At 31.6% G+C, this 21,660-nt stretch overlaps 1 long non-coding RNA gene across 1 annotated transcript in view; it reads left to right on the forward strand.

The window, feature by feature from the left end:
- The first annotated feature begins 13,395 nt into the window (after positions 1-13,395).
- The window catches only part of LOC134232941 (uncharacterized), an 8,477-nt gene continuing 212 nt past the window's right edge, over positions 13,396-21,660 (forward strand). The window contains exons 1-2 of the long non-coding RNA XR_009984881.1: positions 13,396-13,535; positions 21,091-21,284. This is a non-coding gene — a long non-coding RNA (uncharacterized LOC134232941). The remainder of the gene's footprint in view (positions 13,536-21,090; positions 21,285-21,660) is intronic.

Below are 21,660 nucleotides of genomic sequence, written 5' to 3' on the forward strand. Positions count from 1 at the left end.
TTTCCTGTAGGACGGATTAAAGTCGTCTTGCTTTAGAACATCAGGCACTGTCGGTGACATGTAGATTTCCTCTGCGAGGTTCCATAACCGAAGACACCACTTGTATTTGGAATCTGTTTCCAGGTTGACTGTATATCCTGATGTCGTCCTGTGTTTACGTTGATATCCTGGGACTGAATTCCTGGGATTGGTATCCCACTTCTGACACCAATTTTGGCTGGCGGCTTCCCAAATCACAATAGGCTTTTTGTTAAAATATAGTTTTTATTTACAAAAATGTACAAACACACGCGACATGGCTCAATGGCTCACTGCTGGATGGCATACATAGCATTGGTGAATAGCTGGCCTATATAAATGGGGCCTATAAAATAAAACAAAGTCAGATACAGACATAATAATAATTATACATATAATTGCTCATACTTGTACATTTTGCTGTACATTTACTTAGGTGCATTTTACTGCATTATACTTTACTTAGTTGCATTTTACTGCACTGTACTTATACTTCACTTCACTCCATACTACTTTACTTTATACAACGTTTACGTTCACACATAAACTAAGTGTATTACTTGTAGACAACCACTTTAAGACGAATACTATACGCCATACTTTATACATACAACACTACGTCTACATTATACATATACTCATACACTTATACTTTTACTTATAACACATATACTTTTCATGAGCAAATACTACTTTGAATCTAACTTACAAATGAAATTATAGAACAAAGTTCTGTGGCCATTTCAGGAATAAAAAAAACCGTAAATAAACCATACAGCTAACGATAATAAATAAAATACACTTACCCAGAATAGGTGGACATCTGGTCCTGAAATATAAATAAGATATATAACTAAACAGGTGAAAACTTGAGCCGTCTTAGATCTCGACCGCTCTCTTCAGTTGCTACGCCCAATCTGATTTCACGGGATTTAAATCGCCAGGTAAAACCTGCTTAACAAGCTTAAAAGTATGGTAAACATTTTGGGCTTATATTATTAGTTAAATAGCATTCAGATAAAAACATATGGAAATCAAATACGGACATCAATTGTGACAATATGTACTACAGATGGAATAAGAGTAAATATCCTAGATGGATTAGGTTAATCTGGTGTCTCAAAATTAATGTATATGTTTTCGTGTTATACGATTTTAAGACATTTTTTTTTCGGTCGGGAGGTGGCAGTCTCTTTTTTCCAGTGTTAACGATCCACTGCTACAACAACTGGCAGAACTACTTCCTTCATATTGTCTTAAAGCAAAAGCCGAAAGCACGACGAAAAAATACAGGTACGCATTTGATCGATTTACAAAATGGAGCAAGAACTTTGATCCACACGTCCCTAATTTACCTTCAACGGATGTTAGCGTGGCTCTTTATTTGATTTACATTGCTCGAAATTACAAATCCTCTTCTAAAATGGAAGAAGCCACGTACGCTATCACTTGGGCGCATAATCTGGCAAATCCCTGTGATTCTTTTTTGGTGAAAAACACTAAGGAGGTTTGTCTACGAGACACTGGTCATTCCGTGACAAAGAAGGATCCTATTACACCTGAAATCCTATCATCTATTGTTTCAATATTTGGAAGTAGTCAGGCATCACTTTTTGAATTACGTAAATGTTCCATTTTTTTGTTGGGTTAAGCAGGATTCTTACGATTTTCAGAGATTGTCAATATCAAAAGATCTCATGTATCATTTAAAGAATCACACCTGAAATTGTTTATTGAAAAAAGCAAAACAGATGTTTATAGTGAAGGAAATTATGTTTACATTTCTCGAATAAATTCACCTAACTGTCCAGTTGCTTTACTGTAGAGATATTTGACAATGTCTGGTATTGAAGACAATTCGACTGATTACTTTTTTAGACAGCTGTCATTCTGTAAGAAGTCTGGTATTTATAAATTAAGAAAACAAAATGTACCATTGTCTTAAACTAGAGTAAGAGAAATCGTTTTGTCTACTTTAAAAACTTTAGGTTTAGATTATACAAAATTTGGTGTTAATAGTTTGCGATCGGGTGGGGTCACTGCAGCTGCAGCATCTGGCGTCAATTTAAAATCGTCTTTAAAAAAAAATGTGAAAAATCCCATATTATGTTGTCTTTTAATTCATGAGTTATAGAAACTCGTTCAATGATACCCCCCTTTCCCCAAAAAAAAAGAAAAAAAATGAAAATCGGAAACATTCCAGTACATCTCTGAGAAATTCTTAACACTGATTTTAGTGCATAGGATCAAACATCTGACTGATTTTCGTATTTTCGATCATGCGGTAAACAAATTCTAAAGTGTGTGCTACCTTGCGTTTTTTTCCTTTCAGTATGTATAATTATTCCATTTTCATTTTTTTGTTCATAAGTCTACTTTTAAAGAAGTTAGAAGGTTACATAAATGTCAGTTTTAATGCTTCTTTTACAGAAAGATACGACCCTTAAAAGGGTGTCGACTTAACCCGAGCCCATATAAAATCACACACTTCCCGACAGGAACAGTTACTTTGTTTCATCATATAATGTTTAGGACACGTCATAAACAATACAATCAACATTCGTCGTGAGTAATCATCAATACTAATAGATTACTTCTGTCCCGTTACTTTTGGTTTTCAGTATTACAATTATTAATGTCTGTATTCTTGCAGTCGTAATTATGAGGGATGTAAGAGAACTTTACAGACCATGTTTCATTAAAACATTGTGTGTTTTTTTAAATACATTGCAGAGTACTTGTAACAGGCAAATTTGACCCCTTATTATATTTGAAAATCATGTGGATATTTGAATTTTGATAGTTTGTAGTTATGAACTTAACAAAAATGTTTGCTTTAAAAAAGGCACTAATTTGGATCCTATTCTTCTTCCATGAAAGCCACTAGTGGGTGCAGAATTAAAATATTTTCCTGAATTTCCTCAATTCTTGAAGAATCTAATCATATCCGAGATTCTTTTCTCTTCGGACAACATGGAGCATAAGTTTGCCCTATCTCAGATTTTTACACATAAACGATATCTGATATTAGTCTATAAATTATATTTTTCTCCGTTTTAATCAATTAATTATTAAACAATTTTTTAAAATTCCTCAAATTGTATCCAGATTATTATTATAATAGAATAAAAAAATTACGCAGTTGATGTATTTTAACTAAAAAAAAAAATACATATTAGGACGAAGTAAATGTACTCAGCAGCAGAGACACAAGAAACATGATGCATGTAGGCATCTTTTGCTCCATTATCAAATAGGGGCTCCAATATCAAGGGTTTACCTAGATTTTGTAAGGCCACTCCAAACGACAGAAAAGGAAAATGAATATTAGTAAGTATTAATGATGATTAACAAGTTAAGCACGTGGGTAGAGTGCATTCCCTTGCCCTCACAAACAGCCAAACAGCACAAGCAGCTTTCATTGAGTTTTTTCTCGGTTTGATTACCTATTTCTGGTGTGTACATTAGGGGACGAAACGTCGAAAGTTCTCTGTTCTAGGAACTTTGTTGTTTGCTGCTCATTCACAAAGCCGGTGTAAAGACAAAAAATGAGAACCATCGAATAATGACCGGGGGTCATTTTTTGACGGCAAAAGATCACATTCCTGGTCATTATTACGGTGAAATATAACTCCCGATATTTATTCAACGTCGAAAAAGAACCATTTTGCCTGTAGAAAAAAGTGACATCCCCCTATAATTTGCATACCCAACGAGAGGATTAATGACCCTAGTAGAAAAATGACCCCCTTGTGGATTAAAGTTAGGGCTGGGTATTGGCCCGAGATTTCGTATTGCGATATATTGCGATATTCTTAACTGTATTGCGATATGTATTGCAATATTTTCAATGTCATAAAAATGGCATTTTCTTACTATATTTACTTTAATTTACATGCAGAATTGTACATAACATGATAAATAATCAACATGAAAAAAAAATCTTGTTAATTTCATTTAAGTTATGCTCTGAAATGTTCCCAAAAAACAACTTCTGACTTACTGTTTGGCTAAATAACAAACTTTCATGAGTCCATTTTTATATTTAATAACAAAATTCCTTAATCTATGCATATTGCCAATATATCGATATTACAAAATCGTATTGCGATACGATATTTTTTGTCACTCTATTGCAATATATTGAAATATCGATATTATTGCCCAGCCCGAATTAAAGTTAATATTTTCAGGGGGCAAATATAAAGATAGATGAAGAGACCTATAAGCCAAAATGCTCATTAAAGCTAAATCAAGAATAAACTAATTGTAAGTTGATTTCTTTAAGATTATACAATCATAGTTTTAAAGTTAAATTAATGCAATAATACAAAATCTAAAGGAGTAAAACATTTATAGAGTTCAAAGGGCCAAGTGAACATTTATGGAGAATCAAATGGATACTGACAAATAAATGCAGTAATATCATATTAGTATTATTACCCCCGCTCGGAAAACGGGAGATTATAAAGTGAGCATGATGTTTGTCCGTCTGTTTCACTTTCATCAATTCTGCAAAATATTAGACTTACTAGAAACACAGTGCAAAATCAAACATAAAAGAACAAACATGTTAATTGGCGCTTCGGGAAATAGACTTGGTCTTGAGGAACTGGAATCTTGCTGACTCCCTCAATCATACGCTCGTATAATGTAACTGTTTTATTATATCGATACAAACAAGACATTTGAAAATATATCTTGAGCTCGCCATTTCTGTTGTCGTTTACTATAAGGAAACTGTTTTTTTTTTATTGATATGGGACCAGTTGACTCGCGATGCATTTCGATTCTTTAATGAATATTAATAGCTTTATTCGAACATTTCTAAGTTTGTCGTAAGTTTAAAGGAAATGCTAAGCGTTCCGAATAGATAAGTATCGTTTCCTTAAAAAAAAACTTTTGTTGCAGGGACTCAGAGTATTTTTTCATGAAATCGGTTTATCCACGCTGATTTTCAGGAAAATCAGCAGAATTTGTCGATTTACTTTAATATAGTGAGAAATCAGTAAAGGTATAATAAATAAAGAGCGATATATGGTTAGTGTCTCAAATGGCCACTAAAAATGAATATCATAATTTTACTTCATATATAGCTTCAACTTGTACAGCTATATATGCGATCATTACTGGTCATTTTCATTTTGATCAAAATGACGTTATTATAGAGATATGACATCATAAAAATAACGTTTTCCCGCCATTTTAGAATACATGTATTTTGTAAAAAAAAAAAAAAAACCTGCCTATTTTAAAGCAGTTTTTCTTTTACAAAATATAGAGCGCAGCCTAGAACAAGCTTTAGATTCTTACCAAATATGTGTCTATCCAATAATCCAATAGTAATTAGTGACAGAAAAATTATGTATGTTCTACATTGTGCTCTATGCTTCCAATAAAAAAAATCAAGAAAAAGGCATATTTTTGGCTTTTTTGTTCGGTAGCAAAAATAGCATAGTTTCCCATGTCATTAACAGCTAGTGATTGTATATAAATGTAAAAAATATATTGGAAATGTTTCTAATATAATCTCTTCTACAAAATGAATATCAATTGAATATATCTGAATGTCTTTCTAAAATGTTGATTTTTAGGGGGCCAAAATTGACTCTTATCATATATACTCCTTTAAAATATAACAATTGTGACATTTTTACATCAGTACCACAAAAATGTAAATATTTTGCTTTTGCATTATTATTTTTTTTTCAATCTGCTCTCCTTTGTGAAATTGAGGGAAGATCAATGCAGTCATGTAACGTCATTGAACATCGAAAAGAATGCCCTGTTATTTACTTTTGACGTTTTTACATATATGTTTTATTTATTCAAATTCCAGTTCTTTATTCATTGATGCTTGATAACAAGACAAGGTTAGGCAATGACATCTAGAAATGTCCCTCTATAATGACACACTGATTCAATAGTAAGAAAATTTTTATACGGATAGAACAGTGAAACCTTTCTAATCCGATATGCATTAGGATAATTTTTTTGCCGGAATAATTAGGGTGTCGGATACCTCAATGCTAAAAAGTGGGGGAAAAGGTAAAATTGGAGAGGAATTTAAAGTCGTAATTAACAGTATGTGGGATTAGATAGTTTTCACTGTAATTATACCTCTCTAGGGGAACAGAAAAAAAGTTAAAAAAAAAAAACAGACAAAAAAAACACACCTTAGCAACAAGTTTTAAAGGGTCAGGTCACCCTACTGTACTTCATAAAATGTAACGATGTTAACAAGTTTAATGCTTAAAATTTTATAATGTAAAAATTAAACATAATGCATTGAGATCGTTTGGTCATTAGATAGAATGTCATGAGAGTAATTTTTTTAAATACAATTACCATGTCTTGTAATTAATATTACTTTCATAAATTTACATTTTGTTTATACTTAGATACTAGTATGTTACAAAAAAAATAATGATAATACATTATTGAAAACGAAGATATTTTGATTAATACCAGAACTAAAACCCGGGAAAAAATTTCTCCAAATAATATCTATGTCTATGATTTCAGAGACTTCATTTTGTTCCATATTGATTTCACGTGAATCCAAGCAGAAGTTAGATGCTTAAAATGTTCTTAAAAGCGACACACAGGACAGTATTTATCAATATATTCTTTCATAATTACATTTACTAAGATACAGATTATTCGGTTACAAGTAAAATATTAAAAATAATGTTTGTCAATTTCTCCTCATATACGTTTTGCCATTGACTTGAAAAATTGTTATTCTTTTGCCCACATATATTCCGTTATCGGCTTTATATAAATACTTTTTGTAATAAAATTTTGTATAAAAAATATTATGTTTTGCTTCCAATATTTCCTTTTTTGTGAACAGGGAGAGATATTTATCAAACAGGCACCTACTGTGACAAGGGACCTCGGTCTATACGGTCTCATCCGAAGGACTGGTCTCAGCGCACCACGGTGGGATTCTAAACCGCGACTTAACGATCAACTTAATTTACGACTCTGGAGCAGACGCTCTAACCACTGCGCCACGTCGGTGTAAAGACGAATAATGACCCCCATCGAATAATGACCGGGGGTCATTTTTCGACAGCGAAAAATGACCCCCGGTCATTATTCGACGTAGAAAAATGACCCTTTTGCCCGTAGAAAAAGTGTCACTTCCCTAAAAATTTGCAGAATCCACGTGAAGAAAAATGACCCCCGTAGAAAAATGACCCCCTGTAGATTAAAGCTAAAATTTTTAGGGGGCAAAAAAAAATGGATAAAGAAGCATATTGGCCAAAATGCTCACCTGAGCTTATTGGGAGTAAACTGATGATATGTTGATCTCATAACATTATTCAATTATAGCTATATTTTAAGTTAAATGCAATGATTAATAATCTTAAGGAGTAAAAGATTTATCAAGCCTTAAGGGTTAGGTAAACATTGTTTTTTGATGGTGGAAATTATCGAACTGAGAGAAAAAATCAGCAGTATTATATATTATTATATCCTCCGCTTGAAAAGCGGGAGGGTATATAGTGATCAGGATGTCCGTCCGTCCGTCTGTTACGCTTTGAGGTATCCATCTCTTATCCGCAAATCCTCATATATAAAAAGATGTGTTTGTGAAACAGCTATGCCCCTGTATGGCAACATAGCGAAGATTAAACTTTTCTTAAATGCAATTTAAATATATTATTACCCAAAGTAGGGTCTTCTCACAAGAAATACAACTGCAAAATAGGAAAGCCCTAGCACCACTTGTTCAAAAGTAATGGCTAAAGATAAGTTTTTGAAAGGTAGATCAAACTCAAAGGTCAAAGTTGATGATTTCTTAAGAAAATGTTTAATGTAACCAGGATTACATAGGTGAAGTATGAATACCCTAGCCCTTACCGTTCAAAAGTTATGGCCAAGGTTATCAAAAAATCATAAGTACGGAAAACTCGAAGGTAAGGGTCAAAAGGTCAAGGTTTTTAGTATCCAATGAAAGGTAATGCCAAAAAACTACATATTTGAAGTATGAGAGTCCTAGTATCTACCGTTTAAAAGTTATGGCCAAAGTAAAAATTTGGCATTTTTTTGTAAAATGGGACAAACTCCAAGGTAAAGGTCAAAAGTTCAAATATGGTGGTACCCAAAGTAAGGTCTTGTCACAAGGAATATACATATTAAATATGAAACTCATAGCTCCAAAAAATGAAAAGTTATGGTAAAGGTTAAGGTTTTTGCGGACAAACAAACCGCCAGATAGACAGACGGACATACAGACAAACACGATAAAACTATATACCCCCGAATCTTCGATTACGGGGACATAAAAAGAAATTGTCTTCAATTAACTTTTCATATTAATATACATTATAAAGAAGACGTTACAACAATGAAAATGTTTGTTCTGATTTTCAGAAATTCTCTGAAAAATATACTCAGAACTGAGTAAAATGGTGGAGTAAAACAAGAATTAAGGTAGATTTTCAAACTTTTCAAAATGATAAATTAGTAGTTGCTTATCAATCAGTTAGGATATCATGATATGTTTCCTTGTTTTTTTTTTAAATCTAGAACAGGTTTTGAAACTTGGTATGGTATTTACATACTGCGACTTCACATTTTCAAATATTTTTATGGGTACTTGTCTTAAAGGGAATATGAGAAATCACAAAAATACTTCTATAAACATCGTCGTTTATAAACTTTTTTAACTGAATAATATTAAACAATATTTTATCAAGAATAATTTCTTTTTTTTAATTCAATTAACATAAAAGATAAGTCCACCATTAAAAAAAATAGTTAAATGAACTCTATTATTTTTAGTCAATTATTCACCCTATATTTGTAAATATTTCTTAGAAGTCTTTGTCACAATGTTTTCAATCTTCAATATGCTGAAGAACAGCCAAATTATTACAAAAAAAGATTAAAATATATACCTTTCCCTCTCTAACTAATGAAAAATAGGCTATATACCGATACTCATATTCTTGACCTTTTTGCACTTACACGGGATTTAATAATTAAATGACTGTTTGGGGTTACTTTCAGATTAAATATTTACTTTAAAAAATCATATTTAATAGATAAATTGTAATTAAATACCAAGAATATGAATAGGTAACAAATAATTGTTAAAAGGAATGCACATCATTTCATTATAGATATCACAAAAACGTACACACGATCAAACGATCTACAACACGTTCATCTTTGACTTAGACACATTTCATCAAGATATTACACTATATAGCTGGCAACTAAAGATTTCTTACGATTTATGCATTCCTTCAAAATGGTTACATACCATTCAAATTATTACGAAAGTTGTATGTACATTGTAATTTCATTACACTAGATAGTCTTGGGTTTGTCAACTTCAGGTCTAGATCTAGTAAATAAAAGGTGCCTACATATTTTCTCTTATTCCAGAAATATATTGCCATTAAGCATTATAAACCAAAAAATATGTGAATTGAATTAAGATTATGTTGGCATGATTGAATTCTGTGAATTTCAAAATGCAGTATTTTCTACCATTTTTATTGAAGCTGTCAAGTACGGGAAAAAGTGGCATTGAATTAATTATGACGTCTTAATGGGTTAGCACAGATTTAACGCATTTACCAGTTATGATGTCATACGAAGTAGGTTCTACGTTAAAAGAAATGTAATGAATACTGTGTGCTAAATCAAAAGTTTATGTCTACATGTATAGTTTTTGCATTAGAATTACTGTGTATTTTACACTAGACTATAGCTTTAAAGAGCATATTTTTTAGGTCTTATACTTACCCCACCCCCTTTCTTATTTAGGAGGAAGTCGATCTTGAACAAAAGCAAAAAAAAAAAAAAAAAAAACACCCTACCTTTATTTTCTATAAGAAGGAATTAGAAATAAGCTAAAAATAATCTACTATTCTACTAATTTTTAACTGTTACTTTGCCACAATACTTTCAAGTATACATCCACCAACATTTAAAATATGCTTTAATCATGGCGAAGTAAATTATGATATGATAGTACTTGTGTGAAGGCTTTACTTCATTTCAATATTTTATCTAGAGCCTCTTTCAGTATTATTGAAAGGTATAGAGTTTTATTTATATTTTTGCTTTTCATTTATTATTAATTATTATTGTTTTTTTTATTTAACGTAATGTTCTTTTTTTTGGGGGAGGGGGGGGGGATAAAAATCTCCTCCTCTTTCATTGTCAAATACGATTTGCCAAACTTAAACAAACTAAAAGTTGAAATGACGGAAAATTTAATTTTTCCTATTAAAGAGTATTTAAACCTGATTTTTGCATGGTTTTATTTCTAAAAACAAGTGGAATATCATTCTTTAAGCAAACATTATAAGGAGGAATATTAAAAAGAAATTTTATTTACTTGACAATTAAAGAATCTCTTTTCAAACACAATTTTAGCATCGAAAGACTACGTGAATCTCTTAATTATTTCATACGACTTTTTTTATTTTTCTGGTTACAGAAAATGTAAAAAATAGTTTCGCTGTAAAAAAGATATCAAAGAATGTATATTTTGTATCACTTTAAAGGGGGTCATTTTTCAATGGGGGTCATTATTTTATAGGACTAACATATAAAATAATGACCCCCTAGGACCCTTTATCTACAAAAAGTGATTTTTTTCTACGGGTGGGGGTCATTTTTTGTCGTTGAAAAATGACCCCCCGGTCATTATTCGATGGGGGTCATTATTCGTCTTTACACCGGCGACTTGTTTCGTTAGATATGCTGAAGGAAATTGATCACATTTTATTTTGTTTCCTTCTCTGTAATTTTGTTTACTAAGTAAATTTTTTTACATAGCTATCAATGCACTCGTTCTGAATGTCGATATCGATTATAGATTTTTATCTACAAAAACAAAGCTTATTTAATATGTCATCAATTTAATTCTACATCTGGTCGTCTTTTTCTTATTTTATTCATAACATGATGTGATTGGTGCATGTTTTCCAGCCTCAGAAAATAAAAGGTATTCTTTTCATTTTCATATATCCATTTATCCCTCGATCATATTTATACAACTTTAAAATTTATATTCATATAGAGTAGTTTGTCTAATTTCGACCTCTTTTTGTTTTTGTTTTTGTGTTTTTTGTTTTTTTTTTTTGTAAATCATGTTGATTTGTGTATATTGATTGTTTTCCTTCCTCTCAATACCTTTCTGAATACTTTTTTTTCTACTCAAAGATTAATTGTCCTGGGTACAGAATTGAATGCCTACATTTTTTATGTGATGTTTGATTAATTGTCATTTCGTGTAGGCGTTATACTCACATTATTTCTTTTTAATCTTTGGGAAGATGCTTGAAAATGTCATTTATCAGGGAACAATAATACGAATCCTGTAGAGTGGAGGCATGTAATTTTCAAAAGCTCTTTCCCCATTGTTAGATGATGCTGAACATTCATAAATGATTGAGAGATGATCGCTAAATCAACATAAGTGTAATTATGCTTTGTGTTTTTGCAGCATTTTTAGGCTACGAAAAGGAAGACGGGGCCTTATTAATTTGGAAAATATTTGATGTGACATCACACAAAAAAATGAAATAGTTATTCCCCATACTACCAGAAAATAAAATAATTTGCAAATTTGCAACTTTAAACTGTATAAGCATATTAAACTTCATTAAACCTTAACAATAAAATGCATTTACAAAATTTCCAGGTAAGTTCAATATAGCTGGTTAAAGAAATCACTGATCGCAAGAAACTTGTCGAAATGAGTTCATCTTGATAATGTGACGTATATCATGTGCTTTGAGCGGCAGATCAAGCATTTTTTCTACTATGGAAAAAGCTTTTTATCATTAACAGAATAAAATTTACAGACTTTAGATATGCTATTACAATATAAAATCTTTGATTAGTGCGATTACTTATTAATTATTTGGAGAATAATTTAATTAACTTTTCTCTGTTTAGTGTAACGATTTTGTGTCCAAGGGCATACACTGTACACATAATAGATCTTAACCATATTTTAATTTGGATAAAGGATTTAATCCTTGACATGAACATTGTGGCTGCTTTATGTAAATCCAGAGGGTTACTAAATGAGGACATAAAATATTCATCAAATGTCAAGCGTATTTTGATATTAGACCAATTTCATAAAATTTTGATTAATAAATTGCGAATTTTATTGAAAGCAATTTTTTTTCCCAAAAGATACAAGGAATGCAGAAAAGATTGATAACTTTTTTTGTTTTATCTAGGGTATACCCTTGTGATTGATTGATTAATTGTATATGGATTAACCTCCCTCTCGAGAATTTTTCACTCATATGGAGACGCCACCACTTGCCGGTTGAGGGCTACAAATTTTGTCCTATGCTCGGCACTAAGGGCCTTTGAGCAGTGAGGGACCCTTTTCGTGCCAGCACCTACTGCGACACGGGGCCTCGGTTTATACGGTCTCATCCGAAGGACCGGTGTCCACGTCCTGCAGTGTGATTCGAACCCACGACGTTAGGATTGATTCTTTACTTCTCGACTTTAGAGCAGACGCTCTAACCACTGCGCCACGCGGGCGACGTATACCGTTTTGAAATTGAAATTTGTACATGACCATTCAGTACAAATATTGTGCATTCATCATGTGTCTGTTCATGGACAGGTCCAAACTTGAATTTTACTATGTAATTTCGATAAGTATGTAAGTTATTTAAAAATAAAGGAGCTACATGTTATTAAAAATAAATACAGAAGTTTTAAAAAAAGTTCCCACCTGTTGTTCGTCTATATTCTACTGACCTTTCCTTGTAAGCTTTAAATTACAGTGCTGCTTTATCTCAATATATAATCTCAGGAGTAAAACAAAGATTTTATCTAATGAAAACAACTTGTTTTTTACTATAAGGCAAGATTTTATGTCCGACAACAAATTCTACATAATAATATCAGTTTAATCAACACATTTCCCAATAAACTTACACTCTTAGCGTAGTGAAGACGTTCCGCTGCCACACAACCACCAGAGCACATTGTTATAGTGAGTTTAAAGCCTGCTCAGATAGTTTGAAATGCTCTCCAAATATTTGAAAGTTTGAAGGGAAATTTTCCTCCCCGCTGACGGCTGCTTTATGGTTATTTTCAGTGTATACTTACTGGGGACAAACCTCATTGCCTGGCTCATGGAATTTGTTTCAGTTAAAATGCATTTAAATCTATATTTTTAATACTAAAGTGTTCTTAATCATTATCATTTTAGCACTATAAGAAAGGACTTTAAAAAAGGGCAAAACAAATTTATCTTGACTTTTCGTTAACTTCCTTTTTCTTTTCCTGAGAAAATTTAAAGTATAAGTGCGTTTATTTCAGGCAATTATTCACGTGATATCCTGTCATCGAATAAAATGTGAGGAAATTTACTTGACGTGTTATCATCTTCCATAACACAGAGACTTCCAAAGGAAAAAAAAAACATCCTCTAATATGCATCTGTAACTTCTGAGCAGTGCTGGTTGCATCAAAACATTCCAAAATTTCATCAAATTTATATTAAGGTGATGGAGATTTTCTATCTTAGTTTTAAATAATTTAATTTTGTTTCTATTCTATTCTCTCATTAGTTGATTTCCAAAAAGGAACGAAAACCATTTCTTGATAACCTAGTTTGGTATGGGGACACACCACTTGACAACTAGCTTATTCATCTGTATCTATGGAATCCCGACATTTCCAGTCCATGGGATTACATGGAAAATTTCAGATTTAATAAATGTACCTTTAACTGCCAACAGTAGCTCGCTCTCACCTCGCGTAAACAAACATCATGACTGCTTGATCTGTTTATCAGTTATTACGTCCCCTTGATTCAAATCACCTCCGTTACTAGGGATGTATTATTGAACAGGAAATTTGAACTCATAAAAAGCAGCAAAATTTTACACCCATAGTTGTTAATTCTCTAAACATTAAATAATAAGGAAGGACTCTAATTCTTGACCAAATTATTCGATTTTAACTTGATTTGGTTCAGTTTACGCTTTTTTTTAATACAATATGTGATTTGCTTCGCGGATTATAAAGCGTAATCTGACCCAAACCAGGTTAATATCGAATAATTTGGCCAAGAATTAGAGTTATATCTAAAATGTTCATTATTCTCAAGAAATGCTCCACATTTTTTTGACTTGCATTAAAAATTGAAAAAATATTCATGAATATATATATATTTTTAACGGGGAACTTCCATAAAATGCAAGTCGGCAATAACGCAAATCATACAAAATGTGGCTCAGCATGGATGTACAGTAAAAAACGGAGTACCAGTAATTATTTTCCACACGCAAAAGGGTTTGAGATTTAATGTTTTATAATAAATAAAATAAAGAAAAAAATAGAGAATATATCTATAGCTTAAGAACGTTCTTGGTAATTTTTTTAGACATGTTCACATGAAGACCGGTTTATATTAGATATTTACAGGATTACAATTCGACGGGTTGACATAATACTTAGTTGACAGGTGGATGGATTGATAGATACACAAGTTGACAGGTCGAGGGGTTGAAAGATACACAAGTTGACAGGTCCAAGGGTTGACAGATAGACAAGTTGACAGGCCCAGGGGTTGACATGTTGATGTATTGTTGTTTTTTTTTGGCAGGTTAGTGTTTTCAGTAAGACAGTTCGACGGAATGACAGGTTGTTTGATTGACAGGGGTTCATTATATCATACTATAGAAGAAAGTCGAAGGGTTTTCCATGTCGAAAGGGGACGATTCGACGGGGTAAAAGGTCGACAGATTGACCAGTTTACAGGTCGACGAATAGTAAAGTTGACCGTTGACAGTTTGGACTAACCCGTATGTCTTGTGTTAGTTGATGCAAAACGTAGCTTATTAATTCGAAAGAATGTTATGGTAGTTAAAATATTTCTAAGGGGTAGTTAACTGCCCATCTATCAACTTTTGTTTTGGGCTATCACAGAAATTGAATGGGTATTTGTTGTTGGGTAACTGATGACTTGTTGACCTTTGTTTGAAGTGAAAATAATATCATAATTTGGGGTCAACTGTCGATCTGTTGTCCTTGATTGTGAAAGGATTTACCAGTTTGATATCGAAATATTCACTTTTATTCAGTACAAGGTAATCTTTTTCTAAATTTTTCCAGTAACTCGCATGTTAAACCCAAATATTATGACGAAAACCATAACCCATTGAACAATAAGAAAATGATATCGTTTCGATATTTTGGAAATTGACAGTAAAGAAAACTTCTTAAAACAGAAGGTATAGGCTTTATATTATACACAAGAATAGGGATCTTTTGTATTAAAACCTATCAAATTAATCTTTCGATATTGTAGCATGTACCTCGTGTCTAGGACATATTATTATTTCAATGGATAAGAGTTACATGTAACAAGTTTGGTGTCACTTGTCAGTCTGTCGTTTTTTTTTTTACAAAGACTACATGGATAAATCTTAATTGTTACATTGTCATCCATTTAGGGGAAAACTCTACAATGCTCTCCTTTTTTTTCAGGGAGTCTAGCCTGTACGATATCCGTCCTTATTTTTAATTTGAACGAGGATAATTGGTTTTACTGATCTACTTTTTCGTTGAACGTGTACTTCCTTGTGCACCATTTGGAAAATTATGTAAAAAAAAACACTTATACTTATAATATCCCTGCTTTCTGATTCTTTATTTTGTAGGTCTGTCGTGTATCTTCCATTTTTTTTTGCTTTGATAAGACAGACACTATCTACCAGTCTTAAAATTGTAATTCCTGATATACTACTACATATTGTGTATACAGAAGCTTTAATTTTAAATAATTAAGTTACTATGTTAAAATGGAAAGAAACTAGAATTATCATAATGCTTATTGTACTTTCATTAAAAAAATTGGGAAGGGATACTATGGCATACAACGCGTGTTTAATGCTCAATATACATGTAACATTGTGAAACATTAAATTTTATTACTCTGAAATCACAAATTTTCGTGGGGGTTTAATTTTCATTGTTTTCGAGGTACGCCGAGACCCACGAATTCATGACCGCCACAAAATGTAAAATTTTACATACATAAGCATTAATTCTTGATCCACGCAATCAAATCCCCACGAACCAAGAGATTTTCCTCAAACCACGAAATTTTGACCCCACGAAAATATGTGATTTTACAGTATGCCCCAGCAATTACCTGCCTATTTTATAAAGATGAATAAAAATATATAGCGTTATTTGATTTAATTATCATTTCAAATATTTATAATACATTTACTATGAAAAAAATGTAAGACATTTGAAAAAAAAAAATCAGTACGGCGCATACGCATCACTTCTAATTTGACAAACACATATCGAAAAGTACTTGACTTAAGTTCAAACCATTAATTGATTTCTGTTGTCCCGGTTGTTTTAGAAATCATACCTTGAAAAATGTGCATGATTGACTTGCTAAAGAAACATTTTCTTGATTTCCAAACTTAATTTTTCATATCATAATTTAAAAAAAATGAAACATATTTTCTAATAAGAGAAAGACAACACATGACGATCTGAAATTCATAGTAAAAATATTCTAATTTACCGCAATAAGACCTGAAAACCGACTGCCGTATTTTTTATGGATTGTAACCTTTTATCATCGACATTCTGTAATTGTTTGAAAAGTGTATTTGTTTAAGACCATGCGAAAATTATGTTATATAATATTTATAAAGAACTACAGTAACTACAAGTTTCAATACTAAGATTTTAACATGTATCATGTTTTAATCAACCTTGCTATACATTTGTCAAAAACTTTTACTTTTGATTGTAGTAAAGTTATATTAGCAACATTTTCATTACTAGCATTATTATTATTATCAGCAACTTCGTTGTGACATTTACATTTGGATACTTTAAACATTAATGTCAATGATTATGTACACCTAAGTTTCAGCGAATCATTCTCTTAAATGAAAATTTACATTTAATCTGTAAACATGATTTCTTTGGATAGTGTTTTAATCTAGGAAAAAAGTCTACGAAGCAATCTTAGCGTCATTTTTCTTTTAACAATTTATACCGGTAAGTAAAATATTCTCATTCATATTTAACTGTATAAAGTATTTTATTTTGATTTAACTTTTCTTTATTCAAAATATCTCATTTAAGAAATAATTATGTCAGTTTTCTCAAAAACCACTTAAGTTTTTGTATCGTTTGGTTTGTGTTTAGTCGGAAGATGAATTTCTGTCCTCATTTAAGTTTGATTAAGTTTCGATTAGTCTTCGTCTGATAACATATTTTTAAAGCAATGTGATAGCCAGACTATGAAATCTAGATGTTCTATAATTAATACACACGTGGTTACCGCTACTCTATAGTTAGAGATATCCTCATCGGTATGTAACTGATTTTATGTTCGTTTTATATTATCAATACAATATCACTACTGAACTTCACGGAATTTCATGAGATTTATTTTTTTTTATTTTTCAATACTGAAAGTCAGTATTGAAATTATGTACGTCTAGTATCAATCGCTTTTATTTTTTTCTATATTTTGATCAGATCTAGAGCCCTAAGAATATAATTTTTGGTTTATTTATAACATGTTGTATAAATCATCAAAGTAAGTTATTACTTTCAGCCCCCTTTCTTCCAAAAATAAATAAATAAATAAAAATACATTCAAACTTGTCTTAGCGGCCACCCGAAATGAATGGCCACTCGCGATCAGCGGCCACTTTAACTTGCTAGGAAGATTTTACTATATATTTTAACTTGAATATACGGCCACTTGTGAAACGCGACCAGCAGCCACTCAAATCCTCACCCACAGAGTTATTTTTTTTTTTTTTAGTTTTATATACATTTATTTCCAATAACATACAACATATTTTGAGGTAAAACTTCCTCAGAAGCCCTCGGTTAATACCTCACCTGGGGTGCCAGGAGCTCCCTGGATCGGTATATTTTTCAATTTTCAATTTTCAATTTACAAAAGTTTACAATAGAGAAGAACTAATATTTCATTTTCACAAAAAGACATAAATATTTCAGTAAAAAAAAAAAAAAAGAAAAAAAAAATTCTATATTTAATAGCTATATAGATAAAATATCAATTTAATTACAACGTATAAAGATTATAATTCGTCTGCTAACTTTTTCAAAAGATAGTAGTTACATTTAACACTTTTTGCACTCTTTGCTATAACATAATACTGATATAAAGACGATTTCAAAAAAAAATAACATTGCATTTTGATTTACTATTTCGTTTTGCAACCTACATTTCATTTTATATTTATATATTTTGTATCCCACAATTGATATGACATTATTGACACTGAAAAAGGCGGCCATTTCTTCACTAGTTGCTATTCTATCATATCTTTTAAACGCATTCATTTTGGGTCATTATATCCTCAGTAGTAAATCTAAACTATTACCTTGTAAAGTACACAAATTAATTCAACATACACCGAACTACAATGAAATTCAAGACAAATGTAAGTTTTGGTAAATAATCCTTTAGTACATATTGTTGCTTGGATTACTGAGTAACTGAGTTGATATATATCATATTACTTTTCCAAAGTAAATATTAGATAGGCTTTTTTTACTTGTAGCCATTTTGTTATGCACGCAAAATCGCTGTATTGTTACTCTAAATGTCTCAGATACATATCAAAAATATCAATTCATGTATAAGAAGAATTTATTAAATTGATTCTTTAGCTTTACTATGATTTTTTTTTCATTTTTGTTCCACAGTTTTCAAGACTAAACTAAACAGTAGCCTACTACTTGGGCTGACAAAAGCAAGACAATTTTTAACCCAATAAAAGAATAAAAGATTAGATAATGATAACCTTTCATAAAAGAACCGAATCATATCACAAAGATACATCAGCACAAATATTATAATAAAAAAAATCTGGTCGTGTACTCGGCATATATTTTTTATTCTAAATGACGACCAGTTCCATTGAAACGTAGGAAGTTCTCGCATAAAAATTTTACCGGTAGGTCTCATTATCACCGTATACAACAGGTAACGCGCGGTATTCCCACATATCTTCTGACTCCGAAGCGGTGAAAATCGACTCTCCCATACGTTAAAAACGAATCCCCCTTACTTTTAGCGACTCCCCCGCGTTACCCGTTGTATACGCTGATTATCATCTATGCAACCAAGGCGCATGTGGACGTAATCATAGTTTGCAGTTCAGTGTAAAGTTTCATGCAACGCCACGATCTTTTTGTCAGATGCAACAAGGGTAAATAATTCACTTGATTGGTCAACGCATTATCAACATCAAAGAAAAAAATATGTTGCACGAGCAACCAATCAGGGATAAAAGGAACGTTCCAGTCGTAAAGTATGCGGTTTGGTGGCGTGTCGAATTATCTTGAGTGTAACTGTCAGCTAGATCGTGACGTAACGTGAAAATTTACACTGAACTGCAAACTATTATATATTGGAAAAAAAAAGAAACTTGTGATGACTTAACTGAAAAATAAAATGCAAAAGAAATGGTTGAAAGGGAAAGCTAAATCAGTATTATTTCTTTAAAAGACATGATTTTTAAAGTAAGAAAATAAAGAAAGAGGAATAAACTGTATAAAATTCACTGAGTGCCTTTGATATTTCAGTGAATAAAATTTTACAATTAATCATTTATACAACTTATTATTTAACATCTTAATATTTCCCCCAAAAAATCAAACATTGAATATTTTGTGTCCTGTTATTTAATTTTAATATTTGACATTCATTTTAAGGTTTAACAAAATATGCATGTTTAAGGTTCAAAATGAAAAAAACAACGTTATGAATTAAATTACGTCAATCTGACTTAATGTCAATGTGTACCAACACCGTGAGCTACGTCCCGTGTCTATTTTTATTCTTTTGTTTTATCGTTTTTTCATTAGCCGATCATCTATTGTATTTTTTTTTCGATCTGGCTGACCAAAAAGAGTTTAAACATTTTTCGTTCTTGCTTTTTCCTTAATCTTGACGTAAAATGATCGTTCACGGTAGCTCATTAGGTAGAGCACTCGATCCGTGATCTGGAGGTCGTGAGTAATCACGGCCCCGACTGACCTAAGTGAAAGTTGCGGGTCCTTCGGATGAGACCTTAAAAACCGAGGGCTCATGTCAGCGGCAGGCGTTGGAACGATAAAGATCCATCACTGCTCAATGGCCCTGAGTGCCAAATAAAGGTCAAAATTTCAAGCCCTTCACCGACAGAAGGGACGTCTCTATATGAGTGAAAATTTTTCGAGAAGGATGTTAAACAATATACAATCAATCAATCAGTCGACGCAAAATGTAACAACGGAAAATGTAATAATCCAAAATTCGCGTTATTACATTTTCATTATTACATTTAGCGTTGATCTAGACGCAAAATATAATATTGCAAAATGTAATAATCTTAAGGAGTGTGTTATTACATTTTCCTTTATTTCATCATGCATTAATTTCGAAGCGAAATGTAATTACACCAAATTTTATAATCCATGTTTACTACATTTCGTGTTATAAATACATTTTGCGTTGTACCTTTCATATCTAGCATTTTAGTTATTCAATTTAATTAAGCAATGCATTTAAGTTATGAAGATTCATCAGGACATGAACTACGACGCTTCACACTGGTCAGCATATTTCATAAAAGGTGTAGGCGCTTCATGATATATACGCCGGCGTAAAGTGTTGTAGTTCAAGCAACTTATGAACGTTCAAAACTTAAATTCATTTCTTACATTTACATTATTTTTCTGATGAGTTACCAAAATTTACGCCATTCAAATGTCAATTCTAATGCAAAAGATATTGCACTATAGTTTTGATGTCAAGTAAAATATAATGGCGTAACAATAGAGATAAATATCATCATCCATGGTAGTTAAGATATAATGAATAAAAATCTAATTTTTAAAGAATTAAAAAAAAAAAATAGATGAATTTGTAAGTACTACATAATTATAAAGAGAAAGAAAAGGAAGAAGCAAACAAATTTAACTTTCTTTCTTAAAGTCCAAAATGATTTCAATTTATTAATTTGTATCTATTTACTACATAAATTGTTGTAGATGAAAAATGGATGTAAAATTCAGTCCCATGACTGCTTGTCCTAAGGATGGTCTCACTTGGATAAGCAACAGCGTTAAGTTACGGTGTCCTAATGATACACTAGGTAGAAACCTCTACCAGTGTGTACCTAATGATGACAGATCTTCACTTGTGGAATTTTGTCTTCAAGGGAGTATTGGCAGATATGGAGCAGGTGAGTCAATGTTAATTGTAAAACAATAATATCCGAATCATATATTATTTTTCTTTTGATTATAACTAGACAATTTCTTTACGTTATGGAAATAACAACAATTGATAAAATAAGATATATATTCTAACGTTTATGTTGGAGTTTCGATGCGAACTTTGTGAGCCCACATGTCTTTTTTTCTAGGACGCGTTATTTAAAATGATTAAACATAACTGAGACGCTTCCTGTTTGATACTACATTTTACTCGAAATTAACTTAAGATATACTGAGCACCGATTATCAGTTAACAATAATTTATGCCCCTAGGAACCCCTTGTAATGTTCACCGTGAGGGAAGGGAGAAATTTAATTATACAGTGTTAAATAAATTTTAGT

Source organism: Saccostrea cucullata, unplaced genomic scaffold (genome assembly GCF_032062105.1).
Source record: "Saccostrea cucullata isolate Sc308-1 unplaced genomic scaffold, CSIRO_AGI_Scuc_v1 ctg4163, whole genome shotgun sequence".
In the NCBI taxonomy this organism is placed as follows: Eukaryota; Metazoa; Mollusca; class Bivalvia; order Ostreida; family Ostreidae; genus Saccostrea; species Saccostrea cuccullata.